Source organism: Triplophysa rosa, linkage group LG6 (genome assembly GCF_024868665.1).
Source record: "Triplophysa rosa linkage group LG6, Trosa_1v2, whole genome shotgun sequence".
Classification (NCBI taxonomy): domain Eukaryota; kingdom Metazoa; phylum Chordata; class Actinopteri; order Cypriniformes; family Nemacheilidae; genus Triplophysa; species Triplophysa rosa.
Genome location: NC_079895.1, coordinates 1,337,219 through 1,360,332, shown reverse-complemented (window position 1 = coordinate 1,360,332; position 23,114 = coordinate 1,337,219). Strand labels below are relative to the sequence as shown.

The window sequence follows — 23,114 nt, the reverse complement described above, 5'->3', positions numbered from 1 at the left end:
GAGCGCGAGAGAGAGAGTGAGAGAGAGCGAGAGAGCGAGAGTGAGCGAGAGAGAGAGTGAGAGAGAGAGCACAAGAGCGAGCGAGCGAGAGCGAGAGAGCGAGAGAGAGAGAGAGAGAGAGCGAGAGAGAGCGAGAGAGAGAGAGCAAGAGAGAGAGTGAGAGAGAGAGAGAGAGCACAAGAGCGAGCGAGAGCGAGCGAGAGCGAGAGAGCGAGAGCGAGAGAGCGAGAGAGCGAGAGCGAGAGAGAGCGAGAGAGAGCGAGAGAGAGGAGAGCGAGAGAGCGAGAGAGAGAGCGAGAGAGCGAGAGAGAGAGCGAGAGAGTGAGAGAGTGAGAGAGCGAGAGGGTTATTCCGGGAAGCCGTCGCTGTGATCCAGCCTATGTTACTTGACTGTTTCAGAGCCGCTCTGAGATTAAAGCAGAATATTATAAACTCTACGAGTGAAACATCTGGCAGTCTCTCTCTCTCCACATCACCAGCGGCCCACGATCCCTCAGAGACATAAACACACACAAGCTGAATATCCTATAATCTGTTACGCAAGCCCATGACCAGAAACAACTCTTCCGAACAAACGGTCTGAACCAGGAAACTACATCACAGTGGAAACTACATCACAATGCCACTTTGATTTTTTACTTTGTATACACACACAAATGTGATAAAAATTGGATACATCTAAACAGTAACAAAGACATCTTGATCAACTCATATGTTATATAATGTTTAAAAACATGTGCTGTATAGCTGACTCGGGATCACAATGAAAACATTCATGTGACGGGTGTATCTGAAACAACCTACAGTGTCTAACAAGGACTGTATTCTCAATTAACATTAGTTACAAACAAACAAAACATTACTTTTGGTTGCCAACAACAAAGTAAAACAAAACAAAACAAAACACAGAGAGGTATTTACTTCACATATCTTTTTGCTGAATCATGTCAGAAAAACAAGAGCTATAAATCAGTCAAAAAGACCTCAAATAAAGACCTGTAACTGTGTACTGTGCACGTTAAGCCTCATAAGACATAAATCAGTTTATTATTGATTCTTTTTATCATGTTTTTCATGAACATTTTTTTTATGTTCAGACCCAGGGCTATATTTGACAAAATGTAATTTTCCTGCATGCAACCATCAACTAAATAATAAATAAATAAAACAAATAAAAGCCTACACCTTTCTTAAAAAGCTGAACTAAACCAAAATGAGAAATATTGTCTTAGCAATGATCTAAAATTAGTTTACTGGAAATAAAAACGGAATAAAAACTTAAATTAAATAATAAACCTATTAACCTTTACAGCAATATTAGAAATAAATAAAATAAAAAATACAAGCTTTACCAAAATATTAAAACCACTATAAGATAAAAAACTCAAATAAATACAAACCATACACAAACCAATGGCTTCAATATAACATCATTATTGTGCTGTAATAGTATTTGGTTTTATATAAAAGTACACCCTTTACCCGTTATATACCTACAGTATATAACGCAATACACACCTGCACTGTAAAGTACTATATGGGTAGTGGACGAATAAATCGTACATGTGTCCTATGGTGTGACAGCAAAATTGAGAAAACCATCTGTTAATATTACATTGTTTTACATTATTAATACTTTAATTTATAATATAAAATAGCATAAGAGCGATTTATCTTCATTGTTAGTTTTTTTGCCTAAATTATACACACATTTTGTAAAAATGGACACATTTGCATATTAGTCCGTCAACTACCCATGTGGGGTGTTGCTAAAGGGGTGTTTTGTGTACAGTAGAGGTTTTCTAAATGGTTATTATTGGTGGATATACAGTTTGAGGAGTATATGGGGTTTTATGAGAGTGTTGCGAGGCATTTATGGAGCAGGGGGCTTCATAGCCATGTGGGGATTTGGGGGCATTTAAGTGGGTAAACTAATGCAGGTGGGTGTGTGATGATGGGGCTACAGCAGCAGGACATCAATAATGCAGATGTGTGTCTCACAGAACAGCCGAGAGTGCAGCCGGAAACCAGAGACGACTCTCTCAGGTAACTCCTGTCTGCGTGTGTGTGCGCGTGTGTGTGTGTGTGTGTGTGTGTGTGTGCGCATGTAATTCCACTCCAGCTCTAAATTACAGTCTGAAAGAAAAAAAAACCCAAGCCCTGCCAAACCACATAGACACACGCAGCCAACACACACACATTCATGATAGTTTATCTGATCTGGTTCTAGATCCATAGTCCCGCTCAGTCTGGTCTGGTTCGGTTTTGTCATTCCCTTCCCAAGAACAAACATTTTGTTTCAAGCAACATCAATCTAAACTGCCGTGAATTATTTATGGTTTTGGGCGGCGGCGCTGCGATAAATAATATCTGGACCTCATCGATGCATTTCCTGTCTAATGGATAACTTACGGTTTCTACTGTTCTTTACGGTCATGACAACAATTATTATAACATTGACTTTGTGTGTATGAAAAGCACAGAATGATGCAGGTACTGTATACAGATTGTGTATTATTAACTCATGTTATCTGTAAAAAATGCTGGGTTGTTTTATCCCATGACTAGGTAAAAAACGAACAAACTTAGGCTGTGTTCAGACTTGACTTCTTTTTGAAAGCTGCTAGCGTCTGTTTTACATTATAATCCTATGGAGTAAACCATGTTTTCAAAAAAGTCCCGAGCGCTTTTTTAAACCCCAGCACGGGCATCTTTTTCTGCATCTCACAGCGTCTTTTGAGGTTGAAAAAAGTTAAACTTTTCTGAAAGAAAAAAAACGCCCTACACCAAGTAGTTTTTCACAGCTAACCAATGACAAGCGAGTTGCGAGACCTGTCGTTTCCCTAACAACACGCGAAGAAGGTGATTGGTCGAGCAGGATCAAGCTTGGAAAAATAAAATTGCGGCAAAAACGCTGGTTGGAGCATAGTTTTGTAGAAATGTAAGTTTAATTTTCACTTTCAATAACCTTTAATTGCATTTCTAGCGAGGAATTAGTATTGTAGTTTTTAAATATGTGATCAAAAGATCTAAAGGAGAATGCAATAAATGTACAAAGACAGAACCGGGAAAAATGAGATTTATCAAGACATAATCCTTTAATCTTTAGATTGGGCTTGACTGAAAGCGGTCCGTTACACACGGATCCGCTGCACATTCACCATCATTTCTGCTGTCTGATGCTGATTCGATCGACAGAGGAAAGACACTTTACTAAAATACTTTCACTTAAAACTTCCGTGTGATGCTTGTGTCTACTAAAAGAGAATAAAACCTTTAGAGGGCCCATCTCAGAGATGCACACTGAGGAGGGGACAGCTGGTGAGGCTGACGGGTCGACAGAGGCACACCAACCCCCAGCCCCCACATCTGACACGAGTAAATAATCCTGAAGATACAAAGGCCATCACAATCTGCTCCGAGCATGAGCACGAGCCGGATGCCAAACGCCCCACGCCAAACTCTCATGTAAATAACATCCATCAATAGGCCCAAATAAACCAACAAGTATGCATACTGCAGAAGTGCATATGTGTGATGTATTGTGGAGAGCTTCATTAAGCAACACAGAGAGAGAGAGACGGACAACATGTGTGAACACAAAACCTCCAGCAGGTCTCATTACGTAAAGCTCAGAGTCAGCATTTTAAAGGGACATCTTGAGCAAATCTCGCAAAATCAAGGAGCATGTCCTGCTCACATTTCACCTCAAAATAGGGCTGCTCGATTATGACAAAAAACATAATCACGATTATTTTGGCCAATATTGAGATCCCGATTATTTAACACGATTACTCATTAACTTTTAAAACAACATAGAAAATAAATAACTTTGCTTTTAAACTGTGAATTCAATTGAAAAATAAATGTAAAGAAATAGCACAGCTGAACCACTGTAAAAGAAGGGGGTGCGCTGTGGATTTATACCACGAGAAAAGAGAGGATCCTTGCAAAATGGAATGTGGCACAATAATCGTTTTACCTCGATTATTTTGTTTTTGTAATTGTTGAAGCCAAAATTGACGATTACAATTAATTTTCGATTAATTGCACAGCCCTACCTCAAAATCAATCATATTTGACCTCAAAAGAAAATAAAAGCGCATTCTTAAGACCATTATGATTTTTTTCATCAAGACAAATTTGCGATACAAATAACTCAAAATACACCCAAACACATGTATTTGTATAGTTTGAGACTGATATTAAAGATTTTCGACTAGTGTTTCAACAGAAGCTTTACACCCTTGGTTGTGTGCATGTTGGGTATTTTAGGGGTAGTGGGGGGGGGGATGGTTGGAGAACAGCTGCCGCTACAACAAAGAGGCAATTTAGTCTCCAGCACTCACATCTCCCCACAACATTATTAATCTGATCCGTCCGGTCATGTCATGTCTGCCCCTCCTCCAATCACACGCTGAGAGCTCATGATTGGCAGATGTGAAAGACCAATCAATCACAGGGAACAATGCAAACCACACAGTGCACTGGACAGCACCTGAGTCCCATAATCCCACAGGGCGAAGACGATCACTTCACCATTGATCATTCTAATGGAGTTCTTAAGAATTTCAGCCAATTATCAACCAACTAGACGTGAAAATGACCCCAAAAATGAATTACCCTGAGGTAAAGCTTCTTAGCTGGCTGATTTTTACCAATTTTAAAGTTTCAAATCATATATCCTATAATCGTACATCATACAAATCATACATTTAGATTATTATTAAGAGCAAGAAAATATTTTTATTTTTATTAAATGTTTGCATGCCATTAAAAGCGTGACACCTGACGGATGACAAAACACTGTCTGCATAACTTCTACTGTAAATGAAGCTCGGGACTTTCCCTTTCCAGTAACATTATTAAACATGTCACAATTACCTGAAAAACTAAATTGTGTAATATATGTGTTTGTAGAATATATCTTGATTTCAAGTTCAGTTGAAACTAGATTAAGCTTGTGCTAAAACAAGGAACATTTATTTGCCAATCAGGAAATAAAAACTCAAATCAAGATACGTTTGATGCAAACCAGTCTGAATCTCTTAAAACTGTGCCCTCTAAAGTCATCTCACAATGAAAATGTTGAGATTTTTACCTAAAAACAGGACAAAAATACTGATTCAGAAAGTGATTTGAGTGCATCATAACTCAGGCTGTCAAACGGTTAATGGCGAATAATCGCATACAGAATAAAGGTTTGCGTTTACATAATATATATATATCTGCGTACTGTGAATAGTAATTTTGGATTAATAAACATATACACATACAAAGTCATGTAAATAATTCCTAAATATGTATACATGTATTCATTTATATTTAACTAATATATATTATATTCAAATGTTTGTTACTTTTTATATATTATATTTTTCTTAAATATATATATGCATGTGTATGTGTTTAATTAATATGCACAGTACACAGATATATATTATGTAAACACAAACTTTTATTCTGGATGTGATTAATCATTTGACAGCCTTCTGACTCTACTGATCGATACTACCTGTGATCAAAACGGCTCTTTGGTTTTCAGTCCTACATGACTGATAGCTCATTACTCAAATGTCACGGCTTTTTTGTGAGATCTGAAAGCCAAGACCTTTTACAGTATATCTCATATCTGTTTCAATCAGAGTAGAATAATACAACCCTGCTTCTTGTAGGGCTGTGCAATTAATCGAAAATAATTGTAATCGTCAATTTTGGCCTCCAACAATTACAAAAACATAATAATCGACGTAAAACGATTATTGTGCCGCATTCCATTTTGCAAGGATCATTTCTTTTCTTGTGGTATAAATCCACAGTTGTTCAGCTGTGTTATTTCTTTACATTTATTTTTCAGTTGAATTCACAGTTTAAAAGCCAAGTTTTTTTTATTTTTCTATGTTGTTTTAAAACTTAGTGAGTAATCATGTTAAATAATCGGGATCTCAATATTGGCCAAAATAATCATGATTATGATTTTTGTCATAATCGAGCAGCCCTAGCTTCTTGTGCTGTATAAGCATCATAATGCCCACTATATTTTTAAAAAGATATTAGATATCATATTATGATATGTTAAACATTTCAGTCAAGCTACTTCGCTTTTACATAATCTAATGTCAAGTGTATTTTTCATTAAGCGGGTAACGTCCACTTATCACCTAAAACAATAAGTTCCCATTACAATTTTCATTCACATTACAATCACATCACAATGCGTTTAAGTTATAATTTTGTCTGTTATGGAACTGTAAACTACACCACTGCTGCACAACAGTCCTAGTTTTTGTTTGGATATGCACCAGCAGGTCACAGTTGATGCTGTTGGGTTCTAACAAGCAAACCCAGCAGAACCACATCACCTCCTGCCTTCACACACACACATGCATTCAGTCACTCACTGGAGGAGAAGAGAGAGAAAATCACTGCAAATATGACTGGAGGTATGTGGGAGTCAGTGAGTCATATTAACACCGATGGCGTCTAAAAAAAAAACAGACTGCAGAGACGAGAGGAATACACACATTGTCAACAACGTCACGACAAGCCGCAGGGCCCCGAATCCCACTGACTCCCGGGGGACGTGACGCAGTCGTGACGTCCCAACTAACACAAATAACATGTGAGAAGATGATGAGGCTGATATTAGTATTTGCAAGTCAAAACGACATTCTGTCACTTAAGCACAAATAAAGACAGGGATGAAAATATACAGGATGGTGAGAGGATGGGATGAAGAAAGAATACTGCAAGTGATAAAGCCAGTTCTGATGGAATAATAACAGCGACAACAAAGGACATGAGAGGAAAAAAGAGAAGAGACCGAGTGGAAAGGAGGTGGAAGAGAAAGGAGAGGGAAGAATGAGGAAAGGAAGAGAAAGCGACAGGAAGAAAGAACAGAGGAAGAAGAGATAGAAAGAAAAGGTGGAAGAGGGAACAACATAAAAAGGAATAGAGAAGAGTGGAGGAGGAAGAGAAGGAAAGAGGAGGAGAAAAAGAGAGGAATAAGAGGAAATCGAGCAGTGGAGGGGAGGAGGAAGAAAGAGGAGAGGAATATAAAGAGAAAAGAGGTGGAAAAGAGTGGAGAGAAAAAGAAAGAGAGAAGAGGAAAAGCGAGGAATGGAGGGGAGGATGTGAGAGGAGAGGAAGATAAAGAGAAAGGAGGGAGAGGATTGGTGAAAAAGAGAGAGAGGAGAGGAGAGGAGGAAGAAGAGAGAAGGAAACGTGAGGAATGGAGGGGAGGAAAGGTCCCACACCGGAGCAGCTGCTCCTCCTAAGCAATCAGTTTCCTCTCCTTTAACATGACACACAGCAGGAAATAAAAGCCAGACAGCGGATAATGCATATCACACACACACACACACACACACACACACGCACACACTTATAGTGACACACAGAAAACAACAGGCCACAACTGAAGATTATGGGCACTTTCATGCCCCCCTTTCCATGCTTTTAAAAACCTTCCTCTACAACAGGCAAATAATCAATACTTTACATTGACACTTCCATTAGCCACTGCAGACCCAAGAACACACACACTTTACAACCACAAGCAGTCTTAACGTTATGAAAAACCCTCCGTCCGGCTAAAGAAGCTCATCTCTTACATTTATTCTATATTAGCTGCCCTCGTTCTCTCTTTCTGACGTTTAAACCTCTGGCAGCTAGCGTGAGGTTATATAAACACGCTTAGCGGGCGAGCTGCTCTACTCCGTTTCAGATGAGTTACAGATGGATCAGAGCTCACAATATAAGACAAATAGACAAATATAAGGCTGGTCGGCATGAATATATCAGTGAGAGAGACTGATTAAATGATTACAGAAACATGGAATAATGTAGAAATACAGAGCCAAACATGTACCAAACTAGTCAAGATGAGGAAGAAATTGCTATCGTAAAGAAGAGTTTAGTTGTTGATGGTTCCCAAGCAACATCATGACCTATATGACATTACGTCGTAGAATTTCACTCGTGCGTACACTACAAACGTGACTCTTCTTATAAAATCGATCCATTTTAAAACATTTTAAATAATGTAAAGCTGTTGTTTTCAGATTTGACATTCTCTAATGTGAATGATTAACTATTGAACATTTGACATGCCTTCCATTTATTTGAAGTATTCAATTTACCATATTACTTTAAAATTGGAATGAACACCTGCTTATCTAATAAATAAATCATTCACACGTTACCAGCAAAATTACCATGTAGCATCACTCAAATCATAATGTTAAGATCTTCGTCATACCACCCCCCCCCCCTTAATAAAATGACATAAAATAAGAGAAAGACACTAAAACAGGTACAGAACGAATGGTCTGATATACAGTATTACAAATGCAGTTTCCCTGCCAGAAGTCATTAAGTTGTGCACATATGTGCCCGTGTCATACACCGGTATATCTGTCCTTCAGCAGAGGGCAGCGAGAGAACAGCCGTCGCATCAAGCAGGATAAATATAGCTCCTACGCGCAGCTAACACGCATGCCTGCAACTTAGTCATCTTCAACCCCAAATGGACATCAACGTGCCACATCCAACACATACATAGAAAGAAACAAAACACAATAATGCGCAGGTGAAAACAGAGAGGATTACTCACAGAGCTGAGAGGTAAGATCCTTCTCCATCAGAGACACAGCAGAAACAGTCGGCAGTGATAGAGAGCGAGCGAGAGAGAGACAGAGGGAGAGGGAGAGAGATGCTGCTCTCTACAGCCGCAGCAGCTGAGTGGGCGTCAGTTGCGCTGAGGCTGCTGACGACACTTTTCATGAATGAAGGGGCCGGATGACGCAGGCACGATGCAGCTCGCCTGAGCTCACACGCAAGCACAGAATGCGGAAGTGGAACAGACTAGCAAAAGATTTATGGAGCTTGTAGTGCTTGCTGCATTAATATGAGATATGTAGTATTTCTATTAAATAATAAACACTCGGAAAATATTTAAAAAAATTGTGCATTTACTAGTGTGTGTGTGTGCATGTGTTTGTGAGTTCTCATGCATGCAGCATGTGACTTCATTCATTCTGTTGTGTTTTGTGCCATTGCCATTTTTAACATAATCCACAGCGTATAAACACACTTTAAGACTCTTTCAAACTAAAGTCAGACAAATGCTGTCACCGACATCAACAACACCCCGAAAACTGCATTTAACAGACCAAACACACAAATCATATAAAACGCATTTGTAAAGTGTATATTTGCTCCAATACTCTCTAGTCCAATCAGAAGAAACAGCTATAAACTAAAGCAACAAATAACACGGCGAGCAAATGTCTTGCAAATAAACAGAGCTGCTGATGTCCAGAAGGAGAGTAGAATGATGCTGGGGACAAACACCAGAGAGGATAGGAATTGTTGGGGTCTAGCTTTCACTTTTTCGGGGCAAAGATGTCACATTAGAGACCAAACCCAAGAGCATTTCTGTCATCAACAGAGTCCCCTACCAAAAGATTAAAGTGATATAAGACAAATGTTCATTGTTCATTGAATACAGTTAATTATGGAATTACAGTATTTAATTTAATATGTACATTAAGAACATTTTTCAAACCTGAAAGGATACGCATAAGTAGGCCAATATAAGAGGAAAATGTGAAAACTGTCACAGTTGGACTTGCCATTGTAAAGACAGAAATCACGTGTTTACTGATCTAACGTTTAAATAACCAATAGTGTGGTTTAAGTCAACACTGTTTAAAGTTAAGGCTTGAACTTTGAGTGGCGGGTTGCAATGTTTGGCTGACGTACAGCATGTGCAAGGAGACTTTAATGCACAAGCCATTTATTCTCTTCAAATCCCAACAAATCATATAATTTCTCCAAAACATTTACAAATACAGAATTATAAAAATCACAGTACTGTTATGTTAGTGTATATAGTGACAGACTTTGTAAAACTCAAGTACCATAAGTTACGCTAGTCGACCAACATGTATGTTCACAATTTGTGCTTAACCACAAAGCAGAACAACACAAACTTCCACTTGTTAAAGTCTCTTCATTTACCACAGTGTGCACTACAGCAAAGCATGCTGGGTAAAAAACAACAACAACATGCGGGGCAAACATAAAAACAGATCAAGAGCATGTAAAGCGACATACCAGCCAACACTGAAAACAAACAGGCCTACATTTCACCAAACGTAAAGTCCCGCAATACATTTCCAAAATGTACACAAAACAGGGACAACATGAAAGAGAGACAAAACAAATAAGCTTTTCTCATTCGATTTAAACAGACTGAATGTTTTCGTTTTTTTCGAGCATATGCATTAAAGCAAAATGGCACCGTCGTTTACCTCCAGAGAAGTTTCATCTCATATCCTGAGATGCTTCTCAAGCCAATGCAATGTATCTGTGCTTCTCTTGCACCTGTAAAGAAATACAGACAGGTCAAAGTTCAGAGGTCACGGGGTCAGTAATCAGACTCTCAGATCGCACTTTCCGAAGGAAAAAAGAAAAGCTGAGCCTGTGTGTGTGCGCAAGGGTTTAAAGTCTTAACCGAACACAAGGTTCGTGCCAGGTTGTGCCCATTTACCGGTCATGTCTGAACGGGGGAATCCCAGACCTACATATGAGTTAATGCTTAGATGGGCCTGCTGAAAAACAGCACAGAAATACCACGCATACCACAGATACAAGAATGTGAAAATATGAGAGAAAGAGAGAGACACGATGGATTCCAAACACGAGACCATCAGCTGCTGTTAGCACGAACGCTCCATTCCAGACCGAATATCTATTTCCGAAGTATTTACTAATTATTACTAGTTATTGACAAATCAAATGTGTGATAAATCTTCTGTTACCGTGACCGTATTTTAAAATTAAGCAGCGTTACGCTTCAAAAATCCCTCTTACAAAATAACAAAGACAATTCTGAGAGGGAAAATGGTCAGATTTTATTCAAAACAACACTTGAGGAAAACAAAACGATTCATCTTAGATTTGTAATTTATTTGACATTTTAAACAGCAGCCTAATATCTGCGTTGCTTTTTGGAATAAAAAAATAGAAGCTCCTCTGAGGGTAGAAAGAAATTAAGTTCTAACATAATATGTTTTTACATATACAGCACATATTTTCAGTTTTTAGTTCTGTTACTTCTGGAATAAACAGTATTGTTCACACTGACTTCTTCCAAAAGAGGTTCAGGTGTTAAACTGAATGGAAATAAAGGAAGAATATTATCTGTGTGTCAAAACAGTGTGTAATGGTGCGGGACCAGTGAAAGGATTAGCTAATGAACAGATGCTCACGTCTGGATCATTAAATGTCAAACCTCTGGTGTGTGTGTGTGTGTGTCTGCTCATGAAAGGGGGGATGTGATGGGCCAAATGTTCCCCCGGTCGTCCCCCGCAGCCACACCCGGAGGGCTCCTCACACATCCCACATGGGGACAAAGACCCTGCTCATTTACACCCCACCCTGACCAATTAAAGCGTAACCGCCCCTAAAAAACAAGTTGCTTCACAGATGACTGCGGCCAGTCTCAAGTGTAGAGAGAGAAATGGTAAATTAAGGTTAAAAAAACATCTCATTAAATAAAAAAAATGTGGATCAGATGGTGTGATATAGACTGCTGAACGGTCAGAGCGGGTCACTCACATCTGCATAGTATGAATCAATCAAAACATATTTCAAGTAAACCATGCAATAATCTTATATCAGATACTTTAAATGTAAAATATATAAGATAAAACCTATTTGATATTCAATGACCGTTGACACCACATACATTTACCATTAGCATTTCATGAGATCATATGAAGGATGATAACATGAAGGCTGTGGCATTTACCACCCCGCTAACAGCAGCATAAATTAATCAAACTTTATGTTAATTAGTTATAAATGTATGCATATCTACTTCGAAGGATGTGCTAATGATGCTGGAGGAAGCTTCGTTCTGAACAAAAAAATACAAAACAGCCCAACCGCATGACAGGAATCCAGATATCAGAATCAAACATCCCTGATTTATTAAAGCCAAGAAACTATTCACATCAACATTGATGTGTTCATGTGTTCATGCAGTCATTGTTTGGTAAGTGGTGTATAAATGTGAAGTAAATAGCAGGTCAAAACTGTCATTTCATCGCTTACTTGCCTATTTGAACTTTTGTAAAGCACTGTAATAGTTTGTTTTTATAGTTTTAATAGTGTTTTTATCATTCACATCTTTACCAAACATAACTGGATGTGTTAGTTGGATGGAAAAACAGGACTAAACAGGACTACTACTACACAGAAACAAAGGGAAAAAAATCATATACAATTTTTGTTGAGGTTATTTTACACATTTCTAAATATCAAAACCCATTTTTACACGTTTTAATTATGATCTAAAAAAGTTCTTCCCAAAAACTTAACTAAAACGGTTCTGAACCTGAACAACCTGAAGACTAAGAGCAACCGAATGGACTGAAATGGGCAATTCCGTAAAAATGTCAACCTTACCATGAAAAAATCTAGTTTTTACCAAAGGTTGTTACTACTGTATGTTAACAGTTCAGATATTAACATTTGGTGGTTCAAATACCCATGTGATGTCTCCCTTCAAGTTTTTAAAGTATAAGTTTTATTTTTAGTAGGGATGCACAATAAATTATCAGCCATATCAGTATCGGCCAATAAATAGTCATTTTTTAAGTCATCGGTATCGGCCGTTAATAAAACTTTGGCAGATATATTATAGACGATAAATTATGAATAATTTCCTCTGGCTGAACCACTTCAGGTGCACGCTACTCACAGTTAAAATCCAGTACAGCACTGTCTTTCTATCATGATCATTCCCTTACTGTTATTAGCAAAACATTGTTGAAGTAGTATGTAGATATTTATGAATGTGTAAATATAGTAACAAAAGCATATTGTTTGAAGCCGATTGCTGTCTGAATGATTTCTGTCTTGAGACCTGATAGACTTGTGGCTATTGAGAACACCTTTCTGGGTTGCTCTGGGAGAACATCTATAATTTGTTTATTAAATAAAAATTATACCAAAAAAGTTTAAAAGTTAAAGAATCTTGAATTAGTGTAAAGTAGGCTTGGTAGATGATTTTCAGGGGGAAAAATAATGTTCAGTCTCAGACAATGTTATATTAATATTTAGGTACTGTATATCGGCCAATATATCGGTTATCGGCTTCCAATGTTTAAGAATGATCGGTTATCGTAATCGACCAAAATTTACACATCGGTGCATCCCTAATTTTTAGTGCATGATTTTTCATAATCAGGTGGTAAGTGCCATTATCAGGATTGTCACATCCATAACAGTACATATTCCTCATGAATAGGCACATGAAAATTAAAATAAAGTAACTATTTCATCTTCAATAAAGAGCCATCCCTGCATTTGTTGGGAATAATTGCTTCAGGTTTGTGCATTTTTATTCACAGAAATCCTACAAAGTTGGTCGTCTCCCAAAATCTGTGCCTTTTTGTCGTCACATCCATAACACATGTTTGTTTCCTTTTTTTAAATAGAAAACTCCTGCATTTACGGATATTTTTCTGATGTTTAAACTCAACAAAGGTTCAGTAAAATATAAACTGATGGTTTAGTATACTGGTAACAAATACAATTTCTGAGTGTTTTTATGTCACATCCATAAGGAAGGCAGGCCGAGAGCCGTGAGGGAACGGTGCGTGGCCGGTGACGCAAGTGATAATGAGTTGACCGTGAGGTAGCTGTCGGCCCTTTACTTTCTTTTGTTGTTTGTTTATTTTATTAAAACAGCTACCTCACGGTCAACTGCTGGCCACACAAACATAAATAAAACTTAACACAATGTACAGGCCTGGTCCTCTCTCGTTGTACACTCCTGTCGCTCGTCCTTTTATGCTTCCGATCTCCACCGCGAGACCGGTGAAACGTGCAGCTGACACTCATTATAACTCGCGTCACCGGCCTCGCACCGTTTCCTCACGGCTCTCGTCTCGCCTTCCTCGTTACAGTCACATCCATAATGCTGGAATTGCCCACATGGTGTTTCTGCACAAACAGTTTTTGGTTTAGCCTTTAAAGTTTATTTAAGATCAAGTCATTAAATATATTTTGTAGATGAATAATTAAACAACCGTAAAGGTTTGCATTATGATTATTAACATTAAAACCACCCAAGTGTATTGTTGAACATGCACTAGCAACACTGCATTGACAAGTTTGTTTAGCAAGCTAGTCCTGTTTAACATATCTGACATATCTGGGTTCATAGACACATTTTTATGCATCATTTTTCTGTTCTAAAATATTTTCTGGAAAAAGCATTAAGCCCATTGCACATTGAGTCCGAAATTTGCGTCCGAAATTTCCGCACGTTAAAAAATAAATACGACCTCACGTTGTGTCAATCACCTTTGCACACTGCCTCCGATATCTTCGTCCGTCATAAAAAAATTCGGACCGGGTTCGATTTTCTGCGTTTTTCGCATCCGTATCAAGCATTTTGAGTGGCCTTTTTTAACAATTCAGAGACATCGTATAAACGAGAGCCAAATACGGAAAAACGCATACGAAACTTTCGGACTGTATGTGCAAAGACCTTAAAACTTAAAACAAGGTTCGTTTGTCGTCAAATCTCTGTTTTTGTTAAAATGATGGCTCCCCTAATAGAACAAAGAAAATAGTAATAATTACGGTAAATTTTGATTTATGATTGTGTTTTAGCTAAAACCAGAGACATGATTCTCCAGAGGCCCTTCAGTAATGAAAGGTGAAATAAACCTATGTCTTTGGACTGTAAGTTATCCAGTAGCGGATCAGCTCTGTTACGTTCTCATGAATATTTCACAAGCATCGGAACACACACACTGACAGCTCTTGTGTCCTGAACATGAATAAGAGAGATGCAGTGCTAGAACTGAGGAATTCATTTAACCTGTTCCAATAAACAGCACTTCTCTCACGGACACACACATACGCACGCATGCACGCACGCACACGGTAAACAGATCCATCACTGTTAAATTGCTGAAAAGTGACTTCAATTAATTGGCCAATAATTGGCCATTTTCAGATTTCCTGCCAATAACTGTGCCTAATTAACATTGATTCTCTGTATATTTTGCCTAAAATATGTGCAATCAATGCAATTTTACATGCCTTTCATGCATTTTATTTGCTGTTAGTCTTTAAAACCCATAGAGCCATAAAGATTACACACTTCAGTCTCACATACACACACTCATGAAATAACACACACGTGCCCTGTGAACATCACATGATAGCGTTCACACATTCTTCAGGACTTAATGGTGTGTTTCACCTCACCTTACACATGCATGTGTTCGTGTAACATGTACAGTCCAGACCTGTCAATGGCTAACACACGTAGAAGAGAGTCTGGGTTTAGAATGACTCTGCTAGCCGTTAGCATGAGCATCTCTCCAGCGTAGGGCTTAATCGTGATAAGGATTTATGCTTCCCACAATTAACTGAGCATAATCGTTGTGGTGATAATGTTTTAAAAGAAAGCACAAAACTCCCGATAAGGTCAGAAAATCATTGCAAAGCTTGTACCTTTAAAACTGCCACTTTACAGTAAATAATAAAAAAAAATATATATATATATATATATACTGTATATTAGTAGCAAGGTTTCATTCTGAAGGTCACAAAATTGTATTTTTTATGGTGTAGTGTTTAGATTAGATGATTGATTGCGTACTTTGAAATACGGTGTTGAAGAAGTTCAATGGCAACAGATTATAACATATTCAATGGCTGTAAAGTATAGGCCTAATGAACATGCTGAAGTGAAATTAAAAACCAAAATAACAGTGTTTATTAACCGTGATTAAACGTTTGAGCAAAAAAAATGGGATTATCATTTGAGCCATAGTCGTGCAGCTCTATTCCAGTGAATATCATAAAAAGAAGTTTCATTTAGTGGAAACTTGATAATCCTAACACTTCACACAATGAGATCATAGTGCTAAAAAGTATCCCATCAAGGTTTGCCACAGTTTCTCAATAAATGAACAAGGATTTTATTCACACACAGCCATGTTTACCTAAATATATGCTATTGCATGCTGACTCAAACTATTCACAATGTTGCTTCAATACACTTTACACCATTGTCGAAACTGTATTATCATTATAATCAAAGAAAGAAAGAAAACAAAGAGTCACAGACGCTGCAGAAGAATATGACCTGAAATGAACTACAAGCCAAACAGAAGAGAGGTGTGCACGCCATCTATTCATCTCATTGAAGGTAAAGAGATGCAGTGAAAACAAGGGGAAGACAGAGAGAGAAAGCAGATGAATACTAGTGCAAAGAGAATCGGCACTGACGCTGAAGAGAACAAAACTGAAGATCAAACTAAACTCTGACAGGATCTTCAGAATCAGGAGAGAAAGAAAGAAGAGTAGGACCAAATGTTTTCCACGATGCCACAAAACACGAATGGAATCGTGGAAATCAGGCTTTATATTATTATAATATATTGAACTTCTTAATCAGAAAATAGCACTGAACAGCTAATAAAATTCAATTTGTGCTTTAAATAACATCAGTAGTGATTCAGATGAGGTTTAAATATCTAATCTGCCTGTTCTGTGTGTCTCTGATTCAAATCATGAATTTGACTTTACTCACATGGTTCCCCAAATCAACTATAATATTCAGAACAATGGTGTTCCATTTACTTGTATTAACTATTAAAGGGGTTAAGGTAAGATTATGCCAACCTAGCAGATTTGATGTTTTATTGAGAATTTCAACTTTTTAAAAGAATATTAATTATTTGGTATCAAGTTTTTACGGTTACACCACAGTGACATTTCTGCAACCACCCCCCAAAATATTCTCTCAAAATAAATTAAAACCAGTCTTGGTCCTCAGAAAAGAAAATGTATGCAAGTAATTTGCAAATTTATTTGGAAATTGTAACCCTTTGAAATGTATGTAAACCACAATGACACATTTAAAGGAGCGTCACGTCATTGACCCAAGAGAGGAAAGGAGAAGGAAGAACACAAGCGAGGACACAAGAAATGAGAGGAGAGAACACAACAGAGGAGAGCAAAGGAGAAACCGAGGGAACATGCACTGAGGTTTTTATTTCTTCACTCGTGTGTGTTCATGTGCTCCCCATGAGATGCCGCAGGCGCTAGTAATTATAGCTCACAAATTTAAGAAATCTCTCTCACACGCACGCGCACACATACACACAAGATTGTATGATACACACACCAGAGCAAAACAAGTCCTACCTTTAGGAAATCTGTCCAGTCATAATGCTGTATGATTTAGTATTCCTCTCTGCCTTTAAACACATGCAATAACAAAAAAAAAACACATTCCAAGCACACTGTGCAAATGACTGTTCTGCACTTGACAAACACAGACAGACTCCTCCCAAAAATACTCAAACCCTACATTTAAAGGTGAAGCATGTCATTTCTGCACCACGAGAGTCACACAACAGAACTGCAAAAATAACGTCTGGTTTCAAATGGTCCTCCAGACGGTTCTGTCCCAAACTCACACAACACTGAGTCAATGATGTTCAGCCCGGTCAGACCATGCACACAGACAGGTTAAAAGTTCAGTTTAATCCTGTTAGAGGTACAAATATTACACACTTCATACAAACTCTGACTCTGTACCTTCCATAATGTCAATAGCCTTAAGCCAAGCTTAATATAAACCCTCAAAAGACAACCAACCAATCTCAGGGCTTAACCCATCTGTCCTCTAGTCCACCATCTGAACGATCTCCAAGCCTCCTGGAGCAAAATCACAGTCAACAATATAAATCTAATCTTGTAATAACGGCTCCTCTGTTATCGAGTCATTTGAGAGGAAATGCATAAATATTGACATACATATCAAATGATCATGATGAGACTGAATGTCCTTGAAGTGTGTGGTGTTAGATGTTAGGAGCTGCAGAGAGGAGAGAGAGAGTGAAAAGAGAAAACAGAATGAGAGGAGCTGAGAAGAAAATGAGAGAAGAGAAGATGAGGATGAGAGATAAGGAGCTGATAGGAGAGATCACTTCATTATAGAAATGTCACTCAGCAAGAGATAAAGACATGCTGGATACACACAGGACTAAAGGGGAATGGAAGAGAAAGAGCAAGATGAAGAGACAAAGAAGAAGAAAATGGAGATAGTGTGTAAGAGTGTGAAAATATTTAGTATAGTATTTATTTCAATTTTGAGTCCAAAAATAGATAAATCTGACTCTGTTAAGAAGTCAGGGCTCTAACATTACTAAACGTGACGGTTTCCTCTTATGCTGAGTTTATGACAATGAAAGCTGCAGGATTACAGGGACGTTTCAATTACATAAATACAGCTTCCCCTTCTAGCCCCACCCCCGCTCTTTGTGATGTCACGTATGGGAAGGGCACAATATGAGAAGCAGGTTCTCTTGACGACCAAATGTAAAATATTATTTTTTTGGACCAACAGAGAAATAGCGTCGCTGTATAGCAAAACAAAAACAGAACGAGGAAATCCTACACAACCTACCACAGTCGAGCTTTTCATTAAAACAGCACAAATACGCTCAGCACATGTTGGACTATAACCTTGAAAAAGTGCAGAGAGACCCGCAGAATGTCCTATTTACATATGATTCAGTGAGCAGATTATATAAGACATCAGATGCTGATTCACAGGAGGACACATGAGCATTTCTCGCTCACACGCAATAGCAGAGATTTTATTTATTACACTAATACACTTATAGCCCAATATCTACATCAGTGGATGCTAGGGCTGTGCAAAAATATCGATACATGTAACTATCACAATATTTTTTGAAACCTCTACTATCGATAATTTTTTTTTAAATCATGTCATATACATATGGCCAAAAGTAAGTGGAAGGGAGCATGGCGAAAAATATAAGAACGATTCGAGCTCTCAGAGCTGATGTGTGGGTATGCTTTGGTTTTCAAAAGAAGTCATGGAGTAATGATGAGTTATATCAAATAATGCTGTTTGTAGCGTCGCAAGTCATGACACAAGTCACTTGGCTACTGCAGTGCATTAGACAGAAAGTTTATTAAAAAAAGTAACAATGACATGTATTGTGCTTTCACGGATGTGACACCAGCACATTTACAGAACAAATGAACCGGAGGTTTTATTCTGCCCATGTTCAGTGTTTTAACTGTAATGCACCACAACAGCCAAGTGACTTGTGTGAGCCACCTTATTCCCCTGTGCTACCCACTTGAGGGGCGCAATCCACAGTTTGAGAAGCCAAACCTCTGATCTAAAGGTCCATGCATCGCACATCATGGCCACTCTGCAGAGGTAAGGGATGTTTTTACACTTATCCTTACAGAAAACTAGGGATGGGTACCGAGAACCAGTACTTTTTTGGACCGGTACATAATTGGATCGATACCAGAGTATCGATAAGCTTCATGACAAACGATACTGTTATCGATACTTGCGTTGTTTTATCTCTGTGTATTCGGGTGTTAAATGGCGAATTAGAGGCTGCTGCCTATCATTTTCCATCCCTGAATGATGTTTGAATGGCCGAAGTTTGCTCGACGTATGCGTGATATCTAGGACCATATGATTTCTGCGATGTATTTGTAATCTGCTTGTTTTGCGTGTTTATGAGTGAAAGAGTGGCATGCGCTTGTGGAGCTTTCAGCATCCGCGTTTCACAAAATAAAAGTCCTTTATTTGAAAACAAGTTATAACATTGTTTTTAATAATTCGGCCACGGAGTATATTTCCTTACTTTAGTAAATTGAAGAAAATGTGCTAGTAAATTTATAAAAATAGTAGATATAATAAAAAAATATTACTTTATTATACTAATAGTACTTAAATTTATGTAGACCTAAAACCAGAAAGGAAAAAAGAAATACGGTCTACCAGCCAAATAACCATAGTGATGTAAAGTAAATATGTTGAATTACATTATGATGTGCTCCTATGCACATGCTAAGTGCAGTAAGTGGTATGCTAAGGAACACACACACCTGTTTTGTTACGTGGCATTTTCTGTTTGCTCAGAAGCATTTGTAAACTGCAGTTCTAAAGCTAAGCTGTAATAAAGAAACTTAAAATGTTTAACATCTTTTCACATCATGTTTTTTTTTGCATCAAATTATAGAGCGTAGTATCAATAACAGTATTGATAAGTACCGGTATCGATAAGCAGTATCAATATTGGTATCGATAAAATCTTAACGATACCCATCCCTACAGAAAACCCCCGGTGGTGCACGGCATGTTGTATTTCTAGCTCTACTTCTTACATTTTCTATTTAAAGTATTGCAATGTATCGCAAATGTGTATCGTATCGAAATACATAGCAATATATTGTATCGTGACCAATCTATCGTGATATGTATCGTATCGGGAGGCACTTGCCAATACACAGCCCTAGTGGATGCATATTTACAGGATAGACAAAGATAATAGATTGATACAGACAAAAAAATTAATTTGAAATTACAGAGCAAGACGTGACACAACCAAGTCAAGTTAAGGAATATAACCTCTTAACACAAAATAATGTGGCGCCTTAATCGCCTTGTGGGATCAATCAAATGTGGCTTCTCCGATTTGAGTTTAGAGTCAGAACTATGCAAAAACAAAATGTTGGTTTGTTAAGTCAAGTGCTACGGCGTTGCTGTCATTGGTAACTACCATCAACTTCAGCCAGCTTGAAGGAAAATATTCTGCATGCACAGTAACCGTACATCAATTCTGAGATATCAGAAGGAAAATACACCCGCCGTTATTATTTGGTAAATTTTGGCTCCTACATTCTTCCACTTCAAAGAACAAAACAAAGACAGCAGAGGCTTCAAGTGTGAGAAGCTACATTTGCTTAATTAGAGATGCAGAGGAGAACAAGGGAACACCCACATTCGGTAAATTGGAGTGGGTGACCTGTAACTGCACCCGTCTCGCTCTCAGCAGATTGAAAATGGATAGCAGACAGAAAGACACCTTCTCATTACTGTCACACGTGGACATTCAGCCAGAAACACGCCGATGCTCGGCCAATGCATTGCAAGCGCACACACCCACTGTAACACTTAAAGGGATCGTTCATCCAGAAATTAAAGTATGACTTCCTCTTGTATCATTCCAAACCCTTTTGACTTGTCAACATTCCTGTTAGACAGAATGACAGTCCCTGCCACCATTCACACTCATTTTAAGAACAAAAAAATTGTGGCGTTATTTATTTTAATTTCTCTGCAAGTGCTGCACAGAAAAATGAAAGTCACATGGGTTTGCCATGACACACGGGTGAGTAAACGACTAAGTTTTCCATTTTTGGGTGAACTAACCCTTTTGTGCTCGTGGCTACTGTGGCATAACAATGCTTGGTACAGTTATCATAGCTGTGCTTAATCATTACATAATGTGCTTAAAAACACGCTGTAGCCATGACTATATTTACACTACAGCACTGTCTCATACATACTTTATTGCTTAAATAGGACCAAACATTTACAGAACCTTGGAATCATTCCCTAATCGAACAATAAATGTATTTAACAAATAAGTTTCATTAAATATACTGAATATGTAAAGCTTTAAACTGATGCGTAATGCCAAAAAACTGCAGTGGAATAATGCAAACATGTTGTTTGCTGTAATCTGAATCAAATCGTAGACCGCAACCAGATACAAGTTTACTCTACAATAACACCGTTTTTTTAAAGAACATTTAAACTGCAATCTTTAAAGCCAAACAGATTACAGTATTTATTGCTTTTATTGTCACTATTATATAATTCAAATACTAGATCAAAAAGAATGTAGCTCAATAGGTAGAACATTGTGCTAGCAAAGCAAAGGAATTTGATTCCCAGAGAACACATACACATACTAATAAAACATGTACACCATACCTGTACTTTGGACAAAACAGCCGAATGCACAAATGTATTAGTTTCAATACTATTCTATGCTAGTAATCATTGCCAAGCAGTTTTCATCAATACACAATAACAAACGAAGGGATTCGCGAGTTCTGTCCAAAATTCCTACAATAAGGGATGAACTGACACACAAGAATGAAATGATTTGTTTACAAGCTGACTGGTCTGTTTCAGATGTGTGTTTCACGCTTTGTTCCAGCCGGAGCATCTGGACCTCGAGCACCATCGAGACTGCTGGGACAAGTCACATTCTTGGCAGAGAAACAAACAGGCTGCATCTCACTAGGGGCCTCTGTATTCAGTGGCCTATTTAGTTGTTACAGCTTCTGATCATCTAGAAACAACATGAAACGCTATATATCAATAGCTCTGTCAGGGAATGAAAATCAACAGACCCATCGAGCTGACGGCAGAGCTCATCTTTCTGTCAAGATGTTTCCGAGTTGTACAAAACAAATCGATTGATTTTTACACGCATTAAATACACGAATGTGTCTACAAATTGTGGAGATATTTCTACATCGCCTCAGCACCACAGCGCGCGAGATTCACCTCAGACATATCACACACAAACGAACCGATGCAACGCGCAAAATACCTCTTAATTTACGTCACCGTCGTTTCTATTAACCGAATACACAACAAAATGTTGGGAGAAAAAGGAGAATAACATAAATCCCACCGTGTAATACGCGCTGGTCTCCGGCAGACTGACAGCGTCTCTAATCCTGATGCTTTAATGCGTGTCTCGTGAGCGCTCACGTCACTTCCGCATTTTCTGACCTGTGCACCTGCAGCATACGATAAAAATAGATCACAGCGCGTATTCATTCACTTCACAACTTGAGTCCCGTTCTCGACGGTGAATTTTCCCAATTCTAAAGTCATAAAAATAATTTTATCAACGCGAATGGCATGCGTTATTTACCCTGCATCTTTTCTCATTTTAATACATTTGCACGTGCATTCGCAGACACTGTTTTATCCAAATTGACTTAAACATATGTCAGTAATGTTATTAAAAGTTTTAAATGCAATGTAAAATTTAGACCATTTTGTGGTCTAAAATTCACGTAAAACGTTACAATTGTTTATCTATTCAGTTTAAGAGGGCGTGTTTATTTTAAGTGAAAGCAGTGCTTGCGTGTGCTGCGAGGGCGTGGAACCGATACTGCTGTGAGCTCGAGCCACACTCTCG

The 23,114-nt window shown here is 38.1% G+C and overlaps 1 protein-coding gene across 4 annotated transcripts in view; it reads right to left on the bottom strand.

Annotated features, from left to right (window-relative positions):
* The window catches only part of si:ch211-45c16.2 (mitogen-activated protein kinase kinase kinase 13), a 36,419-nt gene extending 13,755 nt beyond the window's left edge, over positions 1 to 22,664 (bottom strand). For 2 of the 4 annotated variants that reach the window (XM_057335868.1, XM_057335872.1), the window contains exon 1: positions 22,599 to 22,664. The gene's annotated coding sequence lies outside the window, so the exon portion shown is untranslated. Of the gene's footprint in view, positions 1 to 8,614; positions 10,097 to 10,316; positions 10,390 to 22,598 lie in introns of those variants that run through there. The other 2 variants (XM_057335869.1, XM_057335871.1) reach the window with 2 other exon arrangements.
* Positions 22,665 to 23,114: the final 450 nt, after the last annotated feature.